Source organism: Glandiceps talaboti, chromosome 13 (genome assembly GCF_964340395.1).
Source record: "Glandiceps talaboti chromosome 13, keGlaTala1.1, whole genome shotgun sequence".
Classification (NCBI taxonomy): domain Eukaryota; kingdom Metazoa; phylum Hemichordata; class Enteropneusta; family Spengelidae; genus Glandiceps; species Glandiceps talaboti.
The window spans coordinates 23486472-23495985 of NC_135561.1; the positions used below are offsets into that span (position 1 = coordinate 23486472).

Below are 9514 nucleotides of genomic sequence, written 5' to 3' on the forward strand. Positions count from 1 at the left end.
ACAATCAATGTAGTAAAGTCAACTATCATTTAGATATACAATGTTATTACAGCTGATCAATTTGACGGCTTTGTCATCATAACAATATACTTCAAACTATTTACATGTCCAAGTTCTGTAGGTAATATTTAAAAAAGAAGTGTAAAAATGCTATGCTACAAACTATATACTGTTGTCTGATAGCTTTAAATTGACCTCCAAGGCAAGGCAAAACTTACTCTAATATCATAGCAACAACATTATGCGAACAGTCGATGTCATCATCAGAGTATTGTATTTCTTTCAATTCAACATACTCTTTAGGAATACACAATTGCAGGGGAAAGTTGTAAAGACAGTGCCATAAACTGGTACCAACTCTACAGCCATCAAAAACTTATGTTAAGATGCTGTGTATTTAACTTCATTTCTTTTGGCAGTTTAGTACCTTCTGGTGTCGGAATAGGCCTGTAAGAAAGAATACAATTTATTTTAGTTTATTTATCAGGACTAAAGGTTTTACAATTTCATGTGATTAATACTTACTTACAGAATGAATTCTAAATGTACAGTTCAATTAAGTACTTGATTGAAAATGAATTACAATCGACCACCACCACCACCACCACCTTCTTCTTGATATTATTTATTTTTCAAATTTTATTTGATTTATATGGAATGAAAAATAGGTAATGTCAAGAAGAAGAAGGTGGTGGTGGTGGTGGTGGTGGTGGTGGTGGTAGGGGTGGTGGTAGTGGTAGTGGTGATGGTAGTGGTGGTGGTGGTAGGGGTGGTGGCGGCAGTGGTAGTGGTGGTGGCATCAGCAGTGGTGGTGGTGGTGGCAGCAGCAGTGGTGGTGGTGGTAGTAGACAGCGGTGGTGGTAGTAGTAGGGGTGGTGATGGTGTGGTGGGTTGGATAGGTGGTAGGGGTAGTGGTGGTGGTGGTGGTGGTGGTGGTGGTGGTGGTGGTGGTGGTGATGGTAAGGGTGGTGATGGTGGTAGTAAGGATGGTGGTGGCGGTGGCAGTGGCAGTGGCAGCAACAGCAGTGGTGGTGATGATGATGGTGGTGGTGGTGGTGGTGGTGGTGGTGGTGGTGGTGGTGGTGGTGGTGGTGATATAGGAGGAAAAGGAGGAAGAAGGTTGTCTTTAAGACCACTGTTCATACTGTTGTATACTTACTATTCTAGATGAGACAACAGAGAAGTAAAGCTGCGAGAGTGACAAGGATACTGCCTGTCTTCACACCTGTGCCACCTAAAGTTAAAAAAACATTCAGAAAACCAAAGAAAATCAAACCAAAGTTAAAAGCTTAAAAATACAATAGAAGCAATATTTCACATTACATAACATCTGACACAGAGTCAGAAATATTAGAATTATAGACATTTCTATTGGTATATCTTTGAAGACATTCACTAAATTATAGACAGTTCATGGTATATCTTTGTAGACATTCATTAAATTATAGATATTTCATTGGTATATCTTTTTTAGACATTCACTTTCATTGGTATATCTTTGTAGACATATTGTTGAAATGCAAATTTCTGAACTATAGCTATCATACATGATGTACCACTTAACTGGAAAATTAATTATATGAAACTGTATGAAATATGAAGCTTGGAAAGTTAATACATTGCCTTATTATCAAAAGTCATTAATTATGCAAATTAACCACATAGCTTATAAGTTAAGTTACAAGTTTTAAATAACACATGCTCTTCTTTACCATCAATACATGATCTAAATTATCTGAAATTTAAAGCTTGCATTCTAACTAATTTTTGAAAATCATTAATATGCACATTATTTATTAAAATAAAAAACAACACTAACAGGATTTATCGGGTATGTGTGCTTTGTTATGGTTGATGTATGTGCCAAATAATATGGAATTTGAAATATGCATTCTTAATTACGGAAAATAATTAATTTGAACTAAAAGTAAAAGCTATATCATTAAACTAAATAGGACAAGTCCACATTATTATGGTTGAGCTATGTACTAAATTATATGAAATTTGAAGCTTGTATTCTTAAGATATAGCCTAATTACCGAAAATCATTAATTATGCAAACTATTCGTTAAAGTTTTAGGCTAAATCAACAAACTTTGCAGGACATATGGGCTTTGTTATGCTTAACGTATGTGCCAAATTATATTGAATTTGAAGTATGCATTCCAAAGATAAGGCCTAGTTACCCGAAACCATTAATTATGCAAATGAGTAATTAATGTTCAGTGGACGTTTACCAATATCTCACCAGTTCTTGTCATTACCATAGGAGAGATGTGTAGCAAGTTTCATCAGAATCGATACATCAGGTTTTGATATATCATGTTGGCAGACAGACAGACACACATGGACAGACAGACAGACAGACAGACATACATACATACAGACAGACAGACAGACAGACAGACAGACAGACAGACAGACAGACAGACAGACAGACAGACAGACAGACAAGTATATAATAACCTCCCCTCATGGGAGGTAAAAACTGATGACTTGGAATAATTGTACTTACTTGTATTAAGTATTACTGTATCATATTTTCGTTTTCCTAATAATAATCTGTTATCTTGTTTGGATTCACATTTGATGACAGCATTATGGTCTGATAATTTGGTTTCCATTGTTAGCGTACTTTCAGTATTGAAAGTACCATCTGAGTTTTCTGTGTATTTGCCTTCCTCGGTGGTTATAAGGGCACCACTTTGGTACCAGTTCAGTTCCGCTGCTGGTTTTGCACGAGTCGCCTTACAGTCAAATGAAACAGTCTGCCCAGCTGGTGCCCATACATAGTCTCCTTCGTTGTATTGCAAAATGTCAACAAAATCAACGAAATCTGTGTGGTGAATATAAAAGACATTAGAAATTCAATATTGGGATGTTTTCTACAATAAACAATACTGCAATGTATACCTTTAATTTATCTGTATCTCCTGAGCAAATACCACGGTAAGCTCAATACCTCATACACACCTAGGTGCACACATTTCGCTCACCTAGTGCACACATTTCGCTCAAGGGACAACTTACTCCTTCTGCAAGCAGGACTAATTCGTTGGTACAAAATGCAGGTACAGCCCAGGTCAGGTCAGGTATCAGTGTGTCTTGTGCCACCAATGACTATTAGTAAAGACACTGTTTACACATGGACATCAAGTCAGTGTGTGTTGTATCATCAGTAGTATAGGGACTGTTTACACATGGACATCAAGGCAATGTGTATTGTACTATCAATGACTAGTAGCAAAGAGACTGTTTATACATGGACATCAAGGCAGTGTGTATTGTACCATCAGTGAATATTAGTAAAGGGACTGTTTACACATGGACATCAAGGCAGTGTGTATTGTACTATCAATGACTAGTAGCAAAGAGACTGTTTACACATGGACATCAAGGCAGTGTGTATTGTACTATCAATGACTAGTAGCAAAGAGACAGTTTACACATGGACATCAAGGCAATGTGTATTGCACTATCAATGACTAGTAGCAAAGAGACTGTTTACACATGGACATCAAGGCAGTGTGTATTACACTATCAATGACTAGTAGAAAAGAGACTGTTTATACATGGACATCAAGGCAGTGTGTATTGTACCATCAGTGAATATTAGTAAAGGGACTGTTTACACATGGACATCAAGGCAGTGTGTATTGTACCACCAATGACTAGTAGCAAAGATACTGTTTACACATGGACATCAAGGCAGTGTGTATTGTACCATCAGTGAATATTAGTAAAGGGACTTTTTACACATGGGCATCAAGGCAGTGTATAGTGTACTATCAATGACTAGTAGCAAAGAGACTGTTTACACATGGACATCAAGGCAGTGTGTATTGTACCATCAGTGAATATTAGTAAAAAACTGTTTACACATGGACATCAAGGCAATGTGTATTGTACCATCAGTGAATATTAGTAAAGAGACTGTTTACACATGGACATCAAGGCAATGTGTATTGTACTATCAATGACTAGTAGCAAAGAGACAGTTTACACATGGACATCAAGGCAGTGTGTATTGTACTATCAATGACTAGTAGCAAAGAGACTGTTTACACATGGACATCAAGGCAATGTGTATTGTACTATCAATGACTAGTAGCAAAGAGACTGTTTACACATGGACATCAAGGCAATATATATTGTACTATCAATGACTAGTAGCAAAGAGACTGTTTATACATGGACATCAAGGCAGTGTGTATTGTACTATCAATGACTAGTAGCAAAGAGACAGTTTACACATGGACATCAAGGCAGTGTGTATTGTACCATCAGTGAATATTAGTAACGAGACTGTTTACACATGGACATCAAGGCAATGTGTATTGTACTATCAATGACTAGTAGCAAAGAGACTGTTTACACATGGACATCAAGGCAGTGTGTATTGCACTATCAATGACTAGTAGCAAAGAGACTGTTTATACATGGACATCAAGGCAGTGTGTATTGTACCATCAGTGAATATTAGTAAAGGGACTGTTTACACATGGGCATCAAGGCAGTGTGTATTGTACCATCAATGACTAGTAGCAAAGAGACTGTTTATACATGGACATCAAGGCAGTGTGTATTGTACCATCAGTGAATATTAGTAAAGGGACTGTTTACACATGGACATCAAGGCAGTGTGTATTGTACCATCAGTTAATATTAGTAAAGAGACTGTTTACACATGGACATCAAGGCAGTGTGTATTGTACCATCAGTGAATATTAGTAAAGGGACTTTTTACACATGGATATAAATGACTTGTAGCAAAGCGTTAGTAAAGTAGTAAAACAGCCAGGCCTTTATTGAACGGTTTGGTATAATTTTGTGTGTGTTGTTTAACCATTGAAAATATTTCTTTATAAATTCGAGTGACTGGGGTTTTTTAGTCGATGGAGTTTACTATTAAAGTGAATATAGTATTACTCACGATACACGTGAAGATTTGTATCTCCAGAGCCAGACGATTTGGCAAGATAGAAGTCTACTTCACAAGTATAAACACCATCATCAAGAAGTTCAAGTCGATTGATTCTCAAGTCAGCACGTGAACCAACGTGTTCAAGACGACCAGATTGACGACCATAGTAGATGGGGTCTTCTTGATTTGTCTTACTCATAATGACTATCTCTTCACCACCATCACTTGATTGAAACCTCCATGTCAATATAAGGTAGTCATTGTAATATCCTGGGAAATGATAGCTGCATCTTAATGTGACAGATTCATACGTCACTCCCTCGGAAATCTCTGTCGTCACAACCTCCAAGTCTTCTGCCGTGCAACCTAACAGTAAAACTGATACAAATGTAAAGTTAACTCAAACGGCACATTTTAACTTCTCAATGACAAGACATAATGTATAGCCTATTTCAAATTAGTGTTAACTGGCTCTACAACCACGCAGAAATAAATTATAAGAAATTACACATATAAAGAAAACTTTAAGAAATTGCAACATTTTGTCTGAATGAGATGAACTAACATGGTACCAGATCAAATGCAGATATCAAAACATTGCTACTCCCCACCCCCATTTGTCTGCATCTAATAGCAGTACATGTATGTTTATTTATTTAAAACTAGCGTTTCCATGATGATGCTTTCAAATAAAAACACTTAAAGCTATTATTATTGTTTTCATTATTATGTTTTCATGTGATAACATAATAGGCTAACGAGTATTTTGGATTGTTTACATGAAAACACCCAATGACAACAAACTCGCAAACGTTGCTGTTGCACATGCATGCTGAAACATACAACATGGTTTTAGCATAGACGTTGGAGAGAAAGTGACATCGTCTATCATTTAAACATACAACATGGTTTTAGCATAGACGTTGGAGAGAAAGTGACATCGTCTATCATTTAAACATACAACATGGTTTTAGCATAGACGTTGGAGAGAAAGTGACATCGTCTATCATTTAAACATACAACATGGTTTTAGCATAGACGTTGGAGAGAAAGTGACATCGTCTATCATTTAAACATACAACATGGTTTTAGCATAGACGTTGGAGAGAAAGTGACATCGTCTATCAAACATACAACATGGTTTTAGCATAGACGTTGGAGAGAAAGTGACATCGTCTATCATTTAAACATACAACATGGTTTTAGCATAGACGTTGGAGAGAAAGTGACATCGTCTATCATTTAAACATACAACATGGTTTTAGCATAGACGTTGGAGAGAGAGTGACATCGTCTATCATTTAAACATACAACATGGTTTTAGCATAGACGTTGGAGAGAGAGTGACATCGTCTATCATTTAAACATACAACATGGTTTTAGCATAGACGTTGGAGAGAGAGTGACATCGTCTATCATTTAAACATACAACATGGTTTTAGCATAGACGTTGGAGAGAAAGTGACATCGTCTATCATTTAAACAGATTCTCCTCCCTCATCAGAAAGGGAAATGTTTGACAGGAAACTTGAAGTGGAAGCTAATAGGAAAGAAAATCTGGATCTGTATATATAGAGGTTTGTTAACTCCATAAAAGTCAAAACAAACTACAAAACAGTCGATAGAAAATACTATAGTGGTATTGGGTTTCCATCAGAGAGAAAACATACTGTCGTGGATCCTCTACAGTCTCAAGTTATATTCCCGAAACTCCCATATAGATGCATCTAAACCGGAGATGACATTTCACAATTCAGAGACCCGTGTTTAGTAAAGCCTGCATGGTCAGTGGTCGTCGGCAGAATTACAGTGAAAGTGGTGGAAGTCTGTTACCAGTTTAATGGCGAGTCGAGCGTGGAGGAAAGTAAAAACGAAACTACAACGAAGATCATAACTCTGAAACAAAACGTCGCCTAAAATCTCACTAACATTGCTACAGCTTTTTTGTCTGGCTCGACAAATAAAAAATATCTCGTTTATGTTGTAAATCTAATTAATATTTCCACATGTTATCGTCTAGCACAAGAACTGAATTACAGTTGATAAATTTTGATCAGTTGACTCTAAAAAAATATCAAAAGAAGGCGCCAACCTTATATTAGGTTTACCAGGGACGTATAATTTTGGCGTTGATCTCCTGAGGTAATGGTAGCTCATGCAAAGAAATTTTCTGTAAAGATGTTTTTCACGCCAGATGATTGACGAAACGGTGTAAGATTTTGTCTAGCCAGACGATAAAATGTAGCAATGTTAATGAGATTTTTGTCGAGCTAGGCGACGTTTTGTTTCAGGTTTTATGATTTCCGTTGTAAGTCTTATGATAGCTCAATTTGAACATGTCAGCTGAAAGAGTTACAACTCCGAGAAGAAATAGAAAGGCGTGAAGCTGAAATCGGGCAGAGAATGAGAGAGTTAGACTAGTAGAATTACTAGTTAGTAGATCCTGCAGTCGTTGACTGTTATCATAGTTTCTAGGGTATTATAACTTATGTATTGCACAAAGTCACTGAGCCAGTTGTTTATGATTTTATGAACCAATGTGTGTAGTGTCCAGGGAATTCGTGGGGTGTGTATGTATGTATATGTATGTATGTATGTATGTATGTATGTATGTATGTATGTGTGTGTGTGCGTGCGTGCGTGCGTGCGTGCACCGTGTGTCCAATGGTAAAGTTAATATTGTGCTATACATTGTGGATACAAATTGTTTGCGATAGCGTCTCCAAAAGTTATACTTTAACTAGTAATTCCCTATTTGGTCCCGTTAACATTATGACCTTATTTTCAACATCTAAAATAAACAAGTCAGGAATTTATTAAGCTCATAGCCACCACGCCAGGTGACAATATGGCTGCTATCATGTATTCATATAAAACACACCTAACAATCATCAAACAATCCATCTTGTACTTATTGGACATTTCATTTCGTAATACCATAGATCCGTGTAGGGTGTATGGTAATACCATAGATCCGTGGAGGGTGTATGGTAATAAAAAGTGAATACTCTGTTGAATCATGTACGTATATTTTAGTGTTGACTGGTTTGCCATGAGCTTTTGACCCGGCAGAAAATAACTAACAGTGACGATACATGTGGTATGATACGTCACCATTGGGTGACACACCTTGCTAGTAACAAAAAGAAAGCTGCAAAATTGTACTATACAGCAAATTAGAGTATGCAAACGAAAGAAGTTGGTAACATATTGTGTATTAATGCCTTATATTGTGTATATAGCTACTACAGTTTGTGAAACTCGTTAGTTGTTACAATATAGCAATTAAATTGTGGTAGTCAAATACATTGAAATTAATGCCAAACATTGCCGATGACGTCGTTCGCCTTACCTGTTAGAGACAAACTGATAACAACTAAGAATCTTGTAAACTTCTCCATTCTTTCATTCAGTACGTAAATATCAAGTTGTTTTAGCGTCCTGAAGTTCTGCCACTAAACAATGCAACGAGTCGTTTGGTCACGTGATTAACCTCATATAGGGTTATACGTCATACTTGGACGCGATGTCTTCAACCGCCTCGGTTGATTTTTAACATATTATCTGACTTACACTTCACCATTATCGACTCTACCATCGTCTCCGTCTGTTTCTAACACAATATATATTATGTCAGCCTAATTGCCATTATCACATAGAATGTTACACGCCAACTGTAGGTGATGAATTCCGAATGTGTTAGAAAACAGTGAGTTGAGTGCCAGAAATTCCACTCCGTATTAACTATACGTAACAGAGCTAGATTGACATCATTATTCATATCAAAGATTCTACCACTCCTGAACGGAATATTTGTGAGTTGGTAACACATGTACAACTAACGTACATCAAGCAATCAACCTTACATTCATACAATTTGATATATATGGCCATTTACTATTCACTGTGTTCCTACATCATGTACATACACCACGTCCTTTCATGTATCCTAGCCCATGTACTACATAAGTTATAGATTAACTACTAAGTATAATCTAGTGTAACGGCTGCTGTTCAAAGGACGAGTATAAAGTTGGCGTCAGATTCAGATTCAGATTCAGCTAGCGTCATATTGAGCGTCATATTGAGCGTCAGATAGCCTCAGATCCGAAGACACCCGACGGACTCAATGAAACCTGAAATAATACTGTTGAGACTACAGGGAAAGATTCCGCTTCACAGCCTTTTGATGGAAGTTGGAATGTCTCTGCTTGCACAATTTTTATTTGGGAAAAATATGTGAAATAGAGTTGAAATACTTACAACCGAGACATTGATAGCCCCAAGTTCAGTCACTGTATGTTCGTTGGTTGATACGTTTTGCCAATAATGTACATGGTGTCAGTAAAAGCTAAGTTTACGTATACTAATATGTTGTCATTTTTAAAAATTTGAATTTAAAATTTAAAAATTGTGCAAGCAGAGACATTCCATCTTCCATCAAAAGGTTGTGAAGCAGAATCTTTCCCTGTAGTCTCAACGGTATTATTTCAGGTTTGATTGAGTCCGTCGGGTGTCTTCGGATCTGAGGCTATCTGACGCTGAATCTGACGCTCAATATGACGCTAGCTGAATCTGAATCTGAATCTG

General features: G+C 36.9%; 1 long non-coding RNA gene across 1 annotated transcript; it reads right to left on the reverse strand.

Moving 5' to 3' along the window:
• Nucleotides 1-308: 308 nt before the first annotated feature.
• On the reverse strand, nt 309-2624 carry LOC144444435 (uncharacterized). The gene is made up of 3 exons (XR_013481834.1): nt 2516-2624; nt 1160-1234; nt 309-447 (listed from the first exon to the last, which is right to left on the reverse strand). It is a non-coding gene; the product is annotated as an uncharacterized LOC144444435 (long non-coding RNA).
• Between the last annotated feature and the right edge of the window lie 6890 nt (nt 2625-9514).